The sequence below is a fragment of the Ambystoma mexicanum genome, chromosome 12 (genome assembly GCF_040938575.1).
Source record: "Ambystoma mexicanum isolate Mex_15411 chromosome 12, UKY_AmexF1_1, whole genome shotgun sequence".
Classification (NCBI taxonomy): domain Eukaryota; kingdom Metazoa; phylum Chordata; class Amphibia; order Caudata; family Ambystomatidae; genus Ambystoma; species Ambystoma mexicanum.
Window position 1 is genome coordinate 1,231,291,755 of NC_090936.1, and position 17,481 is coordinate 1,231,309,235.

At 46.7% G+C, this 17,481-nt stretch overlaps 1 protein-coding gene across 1 annotated transcript in view; it reads right to left on the reverse strand.

Annotated features, from left to right (window-relative positions):
• Window positions 1-17,481, reverse strand: part of HCFC2 (host cell factor C2) — a 389,963-nt gene that overhangs the window by 222,150 nt on the left and 150,332 nt on the right. The gene's annotated exons all lie outside the window — the stretch shown is intronic.

The following is a 17,481-nucleotide window of genomic DNA, read 5'->3' on the forward strand; positions in this document are numbered from 1 at the left end:
GATTTAGAATTTTTTGTTTTTGACGGAGAGGAAGTTTTTTTAGATTTCTTTGGGGGTCTTTGTTCGATGTCCTGATTACGAATAAATGTATCAAAATTTTGGGAAGTGCGCTTCCTATTAACTCTCCTTCTTCGCTTGCTAATGCGAGAAGGTTTGGTAAATACATCATACAGAGGGTTTTCCATAATTTTTAATTCAGAAGAGTTGGGTATTGATTCTGTGGGGCTAATAGGCGGTGGAGGAGTAATTGTAGGATGGTCTACATCGATTACTTCATCTATTGGTGATTCCTCCAAGGGTATTACACATGAAGATTCAACCATTGGTACAGGTGTGGGAAAATTGTTTGTGCATGAAGCAATCTAATCTATCTTTTTATGAAGAAGTAGAACAGATTCATGTTGGACTGAGGATCTAAGATCCAATGCCTCAAAGAGTTTGACAACCAAATAGATACTTGTATTAATAGCAGTTAACGCCGCTTCTGAAATGGAAGGAAATCCAAATGATGGTCATGGTAATGGCTTAGAAAATGAAGCTATTAATGATGATTGCGAATTATCATCAGGTGAAATAATGTCCTCAGGTACATCCGTGGTGTAAAGCTCAGGAATTTTAGACAAAGCTGAAATGTTCGGGTCTTTAGCATTAGAAGTAGTAGGAGAAACCAAATTAATAGCCTGTACCTCTACCACTTGTGTGGAGGAAGAATTAGGGGGAGGAATTGGGAACGGAATCTCCGATATTTCCTGCCCAGTATGGGTCAGACACATGGTACCTGAAGATTTAGTAGATAGAGGGTTTGCTATTTGCGAATACAATAGTGGAGGCATAGGGGCTAGGGAAGTTGATCACGTTTTTGTGTGAGTGGCGCAATAGATAATTCGGGAAAATAAACAGGTGTACTGAATTGTTCAGCAGACAAGGAACTAGATAACGTTGACACACAGTGTTGCAAAGTAGCATCAGACACACAGGGAGGTTGGATCGAGTCCTTAAGTCCACGTTGCTCCAGTAGCACTAGATTAGCTAATGCTCGCGAACCATTAGTTTTACTAAAATTGTCGACATTAGTTGGTTCAGTGTGATCCGTATTTTTTAGAAAATTACGAATGTCGGGGGAAAACACAATATTTTCTTTCGCGGTTGTTCCCAGTTTATGTGAATAAGCCTTTACACATTTCTTTCAGTTGATCTACTGTAAGAATGATGACGGCTTCCTGTTTGAATTATCCATATTAGGCATTATAAAACAATTGCTTTTCTAGCGGAGCTTAGCCTTGTGATGGTTATTTTGAACAAAGGTAAGACTAGCACATTCAATGTAACAACTTTACGTTATCCTCACCTCTGTACACCAGTGTTAGGCAGCATTGCATGCAGTACCCTCTGGGACACCACCCACAATTAGGACTAGTGGTGTAAGCAAAAAACAACCTTAGGTATAAGTCTGTACCACACACTTTTGGTAGCGATCTGAGCAGCCAGGCTTATCTCAAGAGGGAATGTGAGCAGTAGAAGTTAAACAGAAGTATCACAGTGGTTCAAGTAGACTCTTACACTCAAGGTTTCTTGGTAAAAATACTTAAACACTTATTTACAGTCATTTAGAAAACATTCACTAGTGGAAATCAACTCAATATTAAACACCAATATACTACAGTACAAAACACTGTTGTATTGACAGTTTGAGCTCCCTTGAAAAAGGAGCCAAATGGCACTTCACTTATTTTAACTAGGAATAAAAAGGCATAGGTTTGTACAATGGATTACAAAACACTTCTGTTAGGCAATGCAAAGGTTCAATGTACCAGGAGGGTCAGTTCAATTCAATAGGCCGGGCCAAAGTCAATAGTCTAGTGTTCATGGATAGGACAGCAAAGTTCTGGTACAAATAGAAAAGTCTTTGTAAAAGTTTTTAGAAGTAGTTCAGATGAAAAAGAAATATCTGCTGGCTCACAAGCTGATAAGGCCTGCGAGTTAGAAAGGTTTCACCAACTTGCACCACAAGAGTTAGGATCTCTCAACCGGATGGCACAGTACCTTAAAGTGAAGCAAAAAATGTAGCTGAAGACGTTGGTTCCTGGCAGTTCCTGCAGATCTCTCTGTTCCTGAGCCTCAGTCATGGGGACAAGAGGGAGGACGTCAGGGGACTCCTGCACTGCACGGGATCGTCGTCGGAGCAAACAAAATGGCGTCACTTCAGCTCAAGTAGCTGTGGCTTCCAAACACAAACTGGTTTCCCTCTCCCTGGTTAAACCTTATCCAGCTCCGACAATGGTATCCAGGCGTTTACTGAGTTGATTGGTCCCACCAATTCAATGGAAGAAGCCGTCCTTGAAGGAGCTTCTCTGTCGAATGGAGATCTGGCAATTCGGGGTTGCAGCAGGGCTTCACCGGGCAAACCAATGGTCCAGTGGTTTCAGCAGCCGTCCTCTTCCTGCTCGTCTTCGGTTCTTTCGTTCCAGTGGTCGACTCTGCCTTCCAGTGCTGGAGACTCGCCTTTTAAACAGTTTACTTCCATTTATTCCAGCCTAGTTGTCACTCATCCAGCAGGGTGGCTGTCCTTGCCAGACAGTCAGCCAGTCAATCACGCCAGAATGCATTTGGGTCTCATAGGAGACCAAGCACAGGGAGTTTCTGGCACCTCCCTCACTTCCTGCCCTCCCCAGACACTGACGCCATGGGCGGACTTCAGTCCTGAAGCCCGCCAAAGGCTCACGAACAAAGGGACCAAACCTGGTTTGGCGCGCAGAGTTAAACACCAGAAGGACCTTTCCACAAAGGAACGGCAAAAAAAAGATGAATGGAGTCTGTTTTTACAGAGGGGTCTTGGACGCCATCTTGAAAAACATGGCGGCCCTGATTTTTAGCTACTGGTGTTCGCGGTCGGGAAAAATCATGGTAGTTCGTTATAAAACCACTGCCACCAGCCATTTTAATAGGAAAGGGTAGCTTTTGACAGCTACAAGAGTGTTTAGACATAGGGGATACTAAGTAACCCCTCCAGCACTCTATAGGAAGATAGTGTTTGCTGGGTCTATGAATTTAAAAAGACTTGTAAAGTCAATATAACTTTACATTCTCTGGGTAACAGTAGTTCATCCCAGAGAAGGTACTTAAACCTTGGGAAGTCCAAAGGACATCCCTGTGCCACTGCACTGAAGGTGCTGTGTGACACAAATAAACAAGAAGATGCCTATGGAGTTGTCTAAAACTCCATAACCAAAGTAACAAACACAGAAAACACATTGAAAATGAAGTTCAAAGTCCCAAAGTTTAGCAAAAGAGCTGGAGGGCTCCAAGGTGGGAGGAATTAGCACTTGTATGAGAATTCTCCCTAACACAGGGAGTTGGGGAAACTGGTGATTCAATCCCTTGATGCACAACAGAGAAGCAAGCCTCGAACTGTATGTTTATATGGGAATCTGTCTTGCTTGACCTGATCAGTGCGCTGACCCAGACCGCTGGGAACAAATGGAGGATCCATGATGCACACAAACTTAGTCTAGAAGGTTACCAACCAAAAATGTACAGGAATCTCTCACCAGAAGTCCAATGTCTGCAGTTACTGGGCAGCCATCAGACAGTACTTGGAAGAGTGTAGAGATTAGTAGAGCTTCTCGATTCCTCTTCCTGTAAGAATGCTTTGTTGTGCTTTTGGACTCCCCTCTAGGACCGACAAAGTAAAGATGCAGATTCTTGGGTGGAGCGTGGCTGGCAGCGACCAAAATGGCCACGATCTAAAGATCTTTGCCAGCACTGTGTGGAATACTCCCAGATCACCCGTATAACAATGTGGTGACCAGCCACAGCATTGAAGCACAGATTCTGCATTCAGCTGATGGTGCCGGGTCTCGGCTCCCTCCCCCGTAAGTAGTTTGCGCACACACCACTGCAGGCGGGCGGGCAGCACCATGTGGTGCAGGCCTGCGGAGCAATGCAGCAAGGAAGGCCACCCTGAATCGGTCGTGGCAGGGGCCGCAGGCTGGTGTCTGGAGAAACCGGCCGAGATCACTGGTCCTCAGCAGCAAGGTGGGACAGATTACACTGCCGACGTATGAGCGCGATGAGGGTGGTATGTGTCCTCGGCACACAGTATCTGGAGGAGGTGCACAGGGGCAGATATCTGCGGGACATGCAGCGAGGCACGGGGCGCCTGCCTTGACCTGTGAGCGGTGCTGCCAATCCGGGCTGTGTGAACGTGGCTTAGCAGTCTGTCCAGCAGTTTGGAGGTCTGGGGTGCGCAGAGGAGTGGAAGCAGATGGTCCAAAGGAGTTTGGTGAGTAGCGGGCAAAGGAGTGGAGGTCCTGTGCGGAGCGTGCACCGGCCAGTGCTCTAGCCCCTCCCCCAAACCTGGTGGGCACATCCTCGGGCTAGCAGTGTTTGGGCTGGGGACAGGTGCACCCCTCCTGCCCCTAGTGTGGGGGAGGGGCAAGCTAGCTTGGTAGTGTTCCCCAGGTGTGGTTGCCTGAATGGAGAGTTGGAGAAGGCTGGGTGACGCCATTGCTCAGGGCTTGCATCGGACCGTGAAGGATGGTGGCCCTAGTGATACCGGCCGGTGGCCCTTGAAGATCAGTCTGTCCCAGGCACCCAACGGAGAACTATCCCCAAGTAGGCCTGGGGAGGGCAGCTACCAGGACGATATTTGATACACCGCCAGGCGTGACAAAATTCTGCAGAGCGCTTGGTAGTGTTAGAAGATCAGGTGGGTGCCATGGCGCCTCTGTCACTTCGGAAGGCACAGAAAAGCTGCAGCCAGTGACTTTCCTGTGGTCCTTCATGACCGAACAGGTGGAGGTGGACAGAGGTTATAAGCTGACTAGAGGAGATGGCGATGCCGAAGGAGGTTAGAGCAGGGGCTTCCTCGCGCATGAAAAACAGACCACCTTCAGTGTATGGCCACCCTCAAGGAAGAGATCTCAATCTCGGTCAGGAAAGAAATTGCAATATTACCAAAGGGGATTCAGAAGTCTCTCGTTGTCCTGTGTAAAGACCTAAAGCAGAAAAACACAAGAGTGGGGTACATGGAGGAGGCAATGCACTCGCTGCAAGAGGGCGTCCTTCATCTGCAGGGGGAGCTAGTTGGAGCCAAACAGGAAATGGAAGAACTGATTTCTACCATCGAAATTCTAAAAAATAGACACAGAAGGGATAACCTTACAATTCTGCACCCCGAGGAAAATGTGGCCGTGTCGCACGTGAAAGAATGTTCTTTGCTTCTTTAAGGACCCCCTTTCCTGGAATATCTGCTGGGCCTACAATTCTTGATCGGGTACACAAAGTTGGGCCTGTACGTCCATCCCAGATATGTCCTTGTGAAGTGTCATGCTTTTACGACCAAGGAAGAGATTCTGAGAGCCTCGAAGGCAATGGGCGATGTTCCCTACGGTACACAAAAGCTTCTCATCTTTCAAGATTTGGCAGCTTTGACTTTCCAAAAGCGACTGTCATTTTGCCCAGTAACAGGGAGACTCCTTCAGGAGCACGTGCAGTACCGCTGGGCATTCCCATTTGGCCTGCTCTTTACTTGGGAGGAGAGGCAGTGGCAATGTACATCTCCGGAAGAGGCAGCCAAGTTCCTGGGAATTCCTTTGGAGCAGAACAAAGAAGAGGACAAGGAGAGAAGGTGGAGGCGTATCCGGGGCTGGGGCCCTCTGGTTGAGCGGGCGGCCCCACAATGGTTGGGCCACGCAGGGAACAGGAAGCTTAGTCTCATCTGTTGGCTGGGAACTTAGCTTTGAGGGGGTTTCGTGGGGTGTTTCGCTCATGGGAGGGTGAAGCGGGATTTTCCGATTTACAATCTGGGGGGGACATAACTGCTTACTCATGTCCATGGGAGAGTTGTTCATTTGGTTACTTGGTACGGATTTTGTTTTGTTTTTTTGATGGAAGCAAGAAGGTAGCAATACGAATATTACTCCAGTGGTAGGATGGTTTGAGGTGCTTTTTTGGTTTACCTTAGGGCACATACTTTTGAGAGGGGATTTCAATCTACCTATGGACCCCAACTGGGATTAGTCAAAAGAGGGATATGGGGGAGGGGGCGGTGAAACCATCCAAGCCGAGTACCAGCAGAGTACTGACTGCACGTCTGCACCGGACCCTGCTGTTTGCTGCCTCCGTTTTTGGAAACTGTTTACTTTAACACTTTGAACATTGTGGACTTTGGGTAACTTATTATACTGCTAAATTGCTATATTGCCCTCAAGTTTACCATCAAGTTAGCTAAAAACACTTAATTTATGTTTATTTCTGCATTTTAGAAAGAAGCACCACCCCCTGCTGACGTCCACCTTTCAAATTCGAAATCGCGCGCGCACACCAAGCTGAATACCAGCAGAGTACTGACTGCTGACCGCTGCACCGCGGCACAGCGTCAGCAGATTACTCTGCCGGCTGGAGGATTAAGTAACTTTTCTTTTTCTTTCCTACTTTTCCATTTTCATTGGCCCCTTAAGACCTTTCAATTTATCACCCTTTATCATACCATTCTTATGTTAAAATAGTTATTCCCAATTGTATAAAACCAACTTTACTCATATTAATATGAATAGGCTCACGTCTGGTATGCCACGTGTGCCAAGCCTAATATCTCACCGGAAGAGTCTACCAAAGTCTACCAGTTTAGTCTGTATTCTCTTCTGTGACTCCAATCCAAGTCGAGCCCTTTGTTCCACTTTTTGGCGGGCTTCTCCACAGAAGCCTCCAAAAGTGGTGCCACTCTGTCTGGGTACCACCGGGGGTGTGGGAGGGGGTTTAGGCACCCTGGACTGAGTTACCTTGGTAACTCAAGTCGCACTCTTGTGTGATTGGCCCAAGTGGTGAGCCGGCCGGCTCACCACTTAGCATGTTTGATTGACAGCTAGGCTGAGTGAATGGGTGTATGCTGCATAAAAGCAGGGCTTTGGGGACTGGAACTTCAGAAGTCGCCACAGGACCTGAGAATTCGACGAGGGAGAAGCTGAGCCGACCTACCACCACGACACCACCGGTGGAGCCCTGCGGAACCGACTCACCACTTCCCGACGACAGAGAAGATCTCCCGGCTGGAGAGGCTTCTTCCCCTGACTGGTGGGCACAACCAGTTTTACCTTCTTTCTTCGCACCCCAGACCGGTTTGTGGTCGAACTGCCCATGCCAAGCACCCCGGCAGCCGGATAGCTACTCACCACTGAACCGCGAATCAACGGACCGCTCCTTGTACTGAGAAACTCTGCAGCTGGTTTCTTCCCTGGCAGTGCAACGGACTCCAGGAACAACTGCCCCCGCTGGAGTATTCACACCACTTTAAGGTACCGTGTCCGCCAGGCCTCCCTTTCTAAAGATTGCTACAAGGTAATAATAACCCCTTAACCTTCTGGACTGGGCTGGCCGCCTTGACCCTCTAACTGGTCCCTTTCTTTGGTCCAACTCCTTTTTTGAACCTTTACAAGACTTTTGTGCACTACAACCGTGTGACCTTGGACACATTTCGTTTCGATCCTCTTAAAGCGGATCCGGCCTACTGACTCTGAATTCACGGTTTTACTTTGCCTTCTTCTCTTGTTATGTTCTTGTAAAAGTGTTTGGATCTGTTCAAATGTATTCTCTTCTTTTCTCTCACTTTTTAAAAACAAATTATTAGAGTGCCATCTACGTTAAGCGCTCACCGCTGTCTGAAAATAAGTGGGGCTTTATTTAAGACTTGTCTAATATTCTTTTAAGGGAGTGTATATCTTTTAGTGACCGTGTTTTTGAATTGCTTACTATTAGTGCCTGTGTGTTTTTCTAGATGTGGTTTTAAATAAATAATTATATCTCTTTTACACCAAGCCCTGGTCAGTGTTTACTTGGTCTAATATGTTCTCTTGACCTATTGTGAATACTCTGTATACTGCCTAACTCTTCTTGAGGGAAGTCTGACTGCTCAGCCACAGCTACCAAGTGAATCTGTGTGGTACAGACTGCTACCAAGTGGGTTTACTGCCAAACACCTGTGGTCTTAAATCTTTTGCAGTGGTCCCAGAGGGAACTGCACAGGTTTCTGCCTAACACGTGGTTGACAGTGTCGAAGGCTGGAGACAGATCAAGGAGAATCAGGGCGGTGCTGTTGTCTGAGTCTGCGTTTGTTTTTAGGTCGTCCCATATTGAGGAGAGCTGATTCTGTTCCTCTCATAGGTCTGAAGCCAACTTGTGCCTGGTCTAGTAGGCAATGCTCTTCTATGAATTCTTGGGTTATCTGGTAGACGTACGTTTCTAGTAGTTTGGCTATGTAGGGTATGTTGGAGATGGGTCTGTAGTTAGATAAGTCTTCTACGTTTCCTGTTGTGTCTTTGAGTAGTGGTTTGATGTAAGCCGATTTGAAGGCCTGTGGTACTTTACCTGTTGAGATTGAGAGGTTGAGGAGGTTCCTGTGGTATTCCATGGGGGTTCCTTGTTTGAGAATGGTTTTGTATATGTCCGGGGGGCAAGGGTCTTCTGGAGAGCCCGATTTGTTGCTTTGGTTTACCAGTTTGACGAAAGCCTCAACTGATATTTCTGGGAAGTTTTGTAGCTTGTTTGTGTGTTCCTCATCTGCGTTGGTGGGGTTTGAGCTGTGAACGCTTGGTCTGTTTTGTATGGTGTGTTGGATAGAGGTTATTTTGTTTTTTAAGTGGTCTCCGAGGTCCTCGCAAAGTTTCGTCAATGGCATTGGCGTGTTGTTTTAGGCTGGTGGGTTTTTTATTTTGTTTATGATTTTGAATAGTTCTTTTTGAGCGTTTGGTGCTCTGAAGATTCGGTTGTCGTAATGTTTCCTCTTTGCTTTTTGTATTTCCTTTTTATATGCACGGATCTGTTGTAGGTATTTCAATTTGTTTGCGGTGTTGTTGTTCCTCCATTCAGATTCTAGTTTTCGGTTTTTCCTAACCATTTTGCTGTAGTTTTCTTGCGTGAAGGGGTGAAGGGCTTTTCTTTGGCGATGTCGTCAAGGGTTGTTGCGATCCAGGTATGAAGTAGGGCAACTTTTTTGTCTAGGTCTGCTTTTTCCATGGTTGATGCTTGTGGTTTGCTGAGTTCTAGGAGCTCGGTTAGATTCAAGTTTTTTATGGTTCTCCAATTTCTTTTCATCATGATGGGTTGCTTTTCTTGTTTTTTTGTCGGAGCAGCCGTTGCGATTATCAACGGAATAATGAGGTGGTCGCTCCAAAGTATTTGAATTGGGGGTGCTGTGGTGATGAGATCCTTGTTGGCGAAGATTGCGTCAAGTGTGTGCCCTGCTGAGTGGGCTGCTCCTTTGACTCGTTTTTGTAGGTTCATGGCTTCTAGTTGGGCGGTTAAGGATTTTTGTGTGGTTGTGGTTTCTTCGTCGAACCAGATGTTGAAATCTCCGAGGATGATCAGATGATTATACTTGATGGCTATGGTAGTGATTGCTTCCGTGAAGGAGTCTACGAAAGACGCATCGTAGGTTGGTGGTCTGTATATCAGTATGAATTTCAGGTTGGTTTTGGGGTTTACTGAAAGTCGTAGTATTAAGGATTCGCATTTATCGATGTTTAGTGGATCTTCCATTTTGATGGCCAGTTGTTCCTTGTGGATGATCGCTAGTCCCCCCCCCCCCCTCTTTTGGATTCTCCGTTTGTTTGGATGCATTTGTTGAGGGTGATCTTGTAGTTGTCGTCTAGCCATGTTTCGGTTACAAATAGGATGTCTGCCTCCTTCTGACAGGAGGTTGTATATTTCCGTTGAGTGTTTGGACATTGACCATGCGTTTATTAGGTTACAGTGGATTCTCTGGGTGAGGTTTTGTTTTGAGGTTATTTGTTTGAGTTTGTAATTGTCTGTTCGTGGGGTTTCCGCATTTATGTCAGTAGGAAGAAGAACAGCGACAGCTGCTTCTTCATTGAAGCGGTCTAGTAAGTTGATAACGGGGCTGATTAGTCTTGGTGTTTCTGCTGTGATGCTACTCGGATGAAGATCAGCGGTGGTTTCTTCATTGGGTCCGGTTGTTGGGTGGGGGGTGGCGTTGCTGGTTGTTGGTACTTCGCCGTATTGTGCTGGATGTAGTGTAAATCGATGAAACACTAGACTATTGACTTTGGCCTGGCCTATTGAATTGAACTGACCCTCCTGGTACACTGAACCTTTGCATTATCTAATAGAAGTGTTTTCTAATCATTTCTACAAACATATGTCTTTCTATTCCTATTGAAAGTAATTGAAGTGACATTTGGCTCCTTTTTCAGGGGAGCTCAAACTGTCCCTACAACTTAAGAGTTTTGTACTGTAGTATGTTGGTGTTTAATATTGAGTTGATTTCTACTAGCGAATGTTTTCTAAATGACTGTATAAATAAATGTATAAGTATTTTTTACAAAGAAACCTTGAGTGTCTACTTGAACCACTGTGATTGTGATACTTCTGTGTAACTTCATTTACTGCTCACATTCCCTCTTGGGATACGCCTGGCTGCGCAGCTCGCTACCAGAAAGTGTGTGGGACAGACTTATACCAAAGGTTGGTTTTTGCTTACACCTGTAGTCCTAATGGTGTGTGGTGTTCCCAGAGGGTACTGCATGCAATTCTGCCTAACACCCTCTACTTAGTAGAAGCATAGTTTGGGACTTGGATGCATTTTGTAGGTGGGGCATTTTAGGATGCATCATCCTCCCACCACCCTACCACATCTACACTGCTTCAGGCCATACACCTTGACTCTGCCCTCATTACACTATGTTGAGTACTCCAGATTCCCAACTAAACTATCCACCCAACAAGTACTCCTACTACCCCCAATCGCAGATATTTTAACTTCTAGAAAATTCCTCCTCTCAAACTCCGTTAGGGGAGTTTTTCTGAAGTCCACTTGAGGCAAGACTTCATAAAACTATGCCAATGGTATACAGGTTCCCAACTCTTAGTTATCAGTCTGTGCTACTCATGGAACCTTGGTAGAGTGGCAGAGCAGTCAGGCTTATCATAAGAGGAAGATGTGAGCTGTAGGTAAGTACACTTAACCCAGTTAGTAATACAATTCAAAGAAACAGACTAATAAATGGATATAAAATGTATATTATATTTACACAAGAGATTTTGAAAAATACTTAGCACATTACACCGAAACACATAAAATTACTTGTAGATACTTTTCAAAGGCCACTGCTTAGTTTGGAGTTGCTTGCGGTTACAATTCAGAGTTTGACACTAATGACAGTTCTACCATATTAACCAGTACTACCGTGCATTCGCATAAGAGAAGAAATACGGTAATTACATTTAGTTAGCAAAACCACATAAGAAAGTTTATTGGGAAGGAAAACAGTTGATTTGTCAAACAGTAGCAGAGCTTAAGGTTTTAGAGACGTTTCAGAGCAAACCAAAGCTTTTAAATCCCAGTCCTAACAAGCAGCAAAAGCCAGTTCAAAGAGGGCTCAAATTCTTACAAAGCAGGGAAACAGCAAACGTTCCTGGGAATACTTGTCTCTACAAAAGGATACTTGAAGACTGAACACAATGTTAGAGAACCTGCTAAAGGACTTGCAAAAGGGACCCAAGCAGCAGCTTGGGACAGAGGTAAGAGTGGACCACTCTGGGCAACTCTTCGCGCACTCCAACGCTCTGAAGCGACTTCTTGGTTTAAGGTAAACAATACCTTTTCACCCCACAGTACTTTAGGTTAGAATACATTGTCGTGGCTGGATTCTCCTCTGTGCAGCAGCGTTCGACCCAGTCTCCAGATTCCTTGGTCTAGAGACGAAAGGCAGGACAATGAACGTCTCTGTTGCCATCTCGAGAGAGAGGACCTCTTGCATGGATTTCTTAAACTTCTCTGGTCAGTCTGTGGTTTTGGTGCCCTTTTCTTTAGCACCAACAAAGGGCTTGATTTGCTCGGTCAATCTTCGATTCCCTCTGCTGAGGGGACGTGGATGAGTAATGATTCAAACACTGCATCAGGTAAGTTTCAATTGTAGTATGACAAAAGGATACAGCTTGTATGACCACCTAAAAGGAAACATGTGGTGAGGGCAGTCTCCTGGTCTTGATGATTCAACACAGTGTCGGATAGAACAAATCTAGTCAATATAAGACCTTCCAATTGATGGCACTGACTGTTATAAATACAGCCAGAGAGAGCAATCAATGTAAAGGGCGTGGAACACAAAACACTCGCCAGGCTGTATGAGAAAATAAAAACTACATCAGTGAATGCACTAGAACCCATTAGATCCTATCCCAATACTGAATATCCCACTAACCCAGCAGTATTCAAACTATGGGTCGCGGCCCCCTGGCGGGGCGCGGCTGCAGCCCTGGGGGGACGCGAGAGCACAGCATGAAATGTAAAATTGTAGATTGGAAGAAATGGGCAGGGGCGGCTCACATGGTTGGGCTGAAGCATGACACTGTCTCAGGCACCAATGAAAGTGGCCCGCAGTTGTAAATGGATATTCATTCACAGACTTTGAATAGTACCCAAGGAGGTGCTTTGTGTTAAAATGTAAGTACATTGTGATATTTATACAACATTTATTCAGCAACAATGGTCAAAATTACTAACTGCATAGTGAAGCAACTCAAACTGGCCCACATTAGCCAAAAAGGTGGCACATTTTGACTGGCCCACTAGCATTTTGTATTTCTGGTACAGGCATTGCCCTATATGCCAGTCCGAGCCTAGCGGCTCATGCATAAGGGCGAGGGGGCCCTCACCCATTATGGAGGAGCTAAGGAGCCAGCCCAGTAAAACAATGAGCACTCCCTCAGCTGCTTTTTGCAGCTGAGGGAGTGCTACTGGGTTGGCCTAACTGTCAAAGGGAAACGCTATTTCCCTTTGACAGTTCAGTTCCACAGCCGCACATGCTCACTGAGCCATGCAAGGCTGGGGCGTTTTGCTTTGCCAGCATTGCATAGCTCATTGGAAATGCTGGCTGGGTCACTGCATGTCTGTATGTGCGAGGGGGAGCTCCTGCGCCTCCTCGCACATACGGACAGAGCAGCCTGGAACAGGTAGTTTCAGCACCCACATGCAGGCCAATGCAGAAGGTATGTTTGTGTTCATTTTTTTTTTTTAAACGTGTGTATGGATGCATGAATGCTTGCGTTATGTGTGAGTGTATGGTGATGGATGCTCGTGTGAATGATAGAGTGATTGCTGTATGCGTGTGTGTGTGTTAGTTTGTTTTGGTCCGTTGAGGTGATTTTGGCAAGTGGTGGATATATGGGGGACGGAGGGTTGTACAACAAAGGCATTTTAAAAATGCCTAAATGCCTTTGTTGCACAATCCCCGTACCACCTGCCAAAATCAGCTCTCCTTCTGAGGCGCTGTGGAGCCGAGGGGACAAGGATGGTCTTTTTTTACTGGATTTCTATCATAGATGTCCGGTCAAAAATACCATGCTTTCCCCCTTGGAACCCCAGCGCCTTGCATTGATTGAGTTAGGTCTAGTGGGGCCTAGGGGACAGGAATTGTTTATAGTTGCGGGACATCTATCATAGATGGCCAGTAAAACATGTCATGCCTGCCCCCTGGGCCCCCGCAGCAGCAATTGCAAACTGTTTGGATATTTACCCATTTTTTTAAAGAATGTTCTACAATGCAACATTTTAACCCATTATTTTATTTTAACAAATTCACCTCCCCCTCCCCCCGAACCCCATTTGATTGGTTCGGACTCCCTCACTGCGCTCGGTCGCTATGGCATTTTTGGGAGAAATAGTTATGCCCACTACTTAAAAAATTCACCAGCCACCACTGGCTTTCGGACTGTGTTGGGAACGGGATGGGGAAGCCCAGGGACTGTGGTGGGAGCAGGATGGGCAGGGACTAATACTGAACGGCATGAGGGACACGCTAGTACCGGGTTGGTGCACTTCTGGATAGCGTCCATATAGTACCGTGCACGTATACACAAATATAAATAAAGGAAAAAAATGAAACCTGAATTAATTGTTCTTGAACGGGAGAAATGAAATATCCAATGCCCTCGAGTTAAAGTGGTCAAATTCCTTGAAAAGTAATTGCTAATGAATCAGCCAAAGGAAATCCTACTGTGAGGTAGCAGGATGGTGTGGAACAGAACGTGCACTTCAGCCGAATACAAAACCACGCGTGGGCGCAGAGAGGCAATATTGCACACTCCATTCGTGTGTCATGGAAATGAGTCTGGAGGACCTGAAAATTCGCCGTCTGAATACAGCTAAAGGGAAGCACTTCGCAGGAAAAGTAGCGAACCTCAGGAAGCCGGTAGACGTTTGCAGAAGCAGAAACAGCAGGAAATGCCTTGCTTGTAGACTGGGAGCGAGGAGCAAGGTGAAAGTCCAAGGTCCTCTATAAAATGGAGCAGCGCAAGTCTCCGAAGTTCTGTTTCGGGATGGAAACGAAAGATCAACGTACCACCTCTGGATACAGCGGCTGGTGGAATGCTGGAACCAGGAAGTAATGCCACGGAGAATAGTTCTGAGGAACCAAAGCTTGGAAAACACTGTAGAAACAACAATCTGAAGCAGCAAGCGCAAGTTCAAGCGCTGCTAAATACGTAACGAAATAACACGTGACTTGATATGAATCACGTGATGTTAACGGCGTACAAACTGAAAACACAGCTTCCCAGGGAGTGAAATAAACAAGCTCCATCGCGTATAGAACGGTCTAGCCATTCTATATGCAAAAAGCGTCCCTTGAAGTCGTGGAGCCTTGGAAAGAGCTTTAACAGGAGTGACAGGTGTGACAATGAATCAGATTGGGTCTCTGCAGGCTCAACTGGAGCTCAAAGACTTGGATGGATTCGGCTTGGCAAGATTATGCACTACGATTGGGTCGGAGGTCTAGAGGTATTCACAGTTCACATCACAGGTCAAATCACAAGACCTGGGGAGATGGTTCAGATTGTAGTTCATCTCAGGGCTCGCTGGCCCCACCAGCCAAAAGAAAGAAGTCGTCCTCTATTCGGAGCTCCTCTGTCACATGGAAAACTTGGTCAGGACAGCAGTGGTCGCTTCACAGTGCTACAAAGGGTCTGCAGGCGTCTCTGGTCTTCTACGGTTACTTCAGTTTCCAGTGGTAGACCTGCCTTTCACCTCAGGAACCTAATCACAGCAGAACAAGTACAAGTGGAGGGAACAGGACCAGGCCATTGGGATAGCTGCCGGAATGTTCAATAGTGATGTGGAGGTGTGAACACAACAGAGAAATGGAGCATGTGTTACTTTGGGATTAGTGTGGCCAGCGCACATATAACCAGAAAGAAAGGGAATCTAGTGTGACTGGGTCAGGGATCTGACCTCGTCAAGGGAGGATGGGGTCAGTTCTCAACCTGGGGCAGGAGGCCTACCACAGGGTTTTCCAGAACCAGTCCTGCCCCAGAGGTGGGGTGCGGAGGTGGGGAGGCCCCAGACTCTTCGACCTGCGCCTGGCCTGGATGAATATGTCGACCACCATCGACGCTTGCTTCATACCTGTTTCGCACAATCCTTGCTGGTGTTCTTTCCCTTCTAGCATAGTACGACACGTACCTGAATGTCAATCAGTATAGACCCAAACTGGCTGCGGACAGAGGAGAGAGGAGCCAGCAAGCGGAGAGCTGGAGGAATGATATGATATGGCATTTATAACGCGCCTATACACCAGTGTTTCAAGGTGCGACAAGGAAAGGGAGGGGGAAACAGAGGGAGGACAGACCTTACTAGGCCAGGTGACATTGAGCTTGTGCAAGTGCAGGGGAAGAAGGAAGGTTGAAAAGTGCAGAGGGATAGGAGGGCAGTGCAGTACATGGGAACGACAGTGAGAAAATTAAAATAGTGCTGGTAGGGGACTGTATGGATACAGAAAACAGTCCCCGATTGCAAGGGTTGCCGGGGAGTGGGGAGGCAGTGCAGGTGTGCAACTGGCAGGGGAGGGGGACCTCGGCCGGAGATCAGTTGGTGGCCAGATGAACAGTGCAGTTATAGTTTCAGCCAGGAATTCAGCAGGGGAGAGGAGGAGAGAATGCAGTAGCCATGAAGAAGATTTTGAGGTGCTTCCGGAACTGGAGATAGTTCTCCTCAAGTTTCAGGGAGGCTGTTCCAGAGGGAGGCCCCAGCAGAAGAAAGAGATCTACCACCAACTCGTTGCTTGGAGAAGCAACAGACCCTGAGGGAGCTGGAGGTGGAGGAGCGAAGAGCTCGAGAAGGACGGTATTTAGAAAGAGAGAGTTAAGGTATTGAGGCCCCAGAAGGCCTTGTGGACAATGCAGAGGGTTTTGAACGTAATCCTTGCAGCCACTGGGAGCCAGTGCAGAGATTTCAGTCCTCGAGAGATACATCTCTGGGCTTGAGGTTGAGGACAAGTCTCGTAGTCCAGTTCTGGATGAGTTGCAGAAGGCGAGAGTAGAAGCAGGCAGATTTAGAAAGAGGCTGTTGCAGTAGTCCAGCCTAGAGGGAACCAGAGCTCTGCAGTGAGCTTCTGGTGGAAGGAGAGGAAAGGAAGGAGGAGGTGCAGCTGGTAGTGTGACTTCTTAGAGACAGAGATATGAGAAGGAGAGTGTGGAGTCGAAGATGACCCTGAGGCTTTTAGCCTCACAGGTGGGAGCGGGAAGTGAGGCAATAGAGGCAGGCCACAGAGTGACAGGAAAAGAGGGGGCAGGTGTGCTGATGAGGAGAACCTCAGTCTTACTGGCATTAATGCTGCACACATTTTACCGGCAATGCCGATATTCAAATTAAGAAGGGACACAAACTCTAGAAATTACTGTTTTCAGCAGGCCGCCATTTGCAAAAGCCGGCAGACCCATGGATGAGAAGGGGGCAGGACATGCGGCCAGTTATATATGTTCTTTTGTGATTGTAACCCAACCCCTGAGGAAAAGAAAACCAGCAGTTAGCCGGGCGAGCCAGCTTATTGGGGGAGGAAGGGGTGGGTGGATAAATAGTGGCAATTTGACCAAGACAGTTTGGTTTGCTCGGCTGAGGTCAAGGGAGGAGGGCGAAAAGAACCAACAGAGGAAGTACAGTGCAGTGGAGCATGGAGAAGAATTGTCAAGAGTGTGCAAGGTGAGGTATTGGTTGCTGATATAAAGTGGTACTGGAGCACGTTTAAGGTGAGTGGAATTAAGCGGGAGTGTAGAAGGGTGATTTCGAAGACTTAAGGAGTGGGTAATGCTTTACACATTAGGAGGGTGTAGCAGAGTAGTAGACGTTGAGTGGAAGGAGTGGAGCATACTCCGCAGAGTAGCGAGTAGAGGGAGGAGAGTTGTGGAAGACAGTGGGGAGGAGAGTAACAGAGTAATGGAGATGAGTGTAGTAGAGAGAAGTGGGAAGGAGAGTAAATTAAAGAGTATGACCTGATGGTGGAGGTAAGGAGTAGAGCAAGACACAGAAGAACAGATGAGTGTTAGGGAAAGAGGGGAAAATGGGAGGAGGAATAGCAGGAAGGGAAAAGAGACAGAAGCTCAGGGCGAGGAGTATAAGGGGCGAAAGAAAAGTGCAAGCTGAGCTTGGATAATTGGAAAGCACCTAATCCAGTTGAAAAGACCAATGCGACT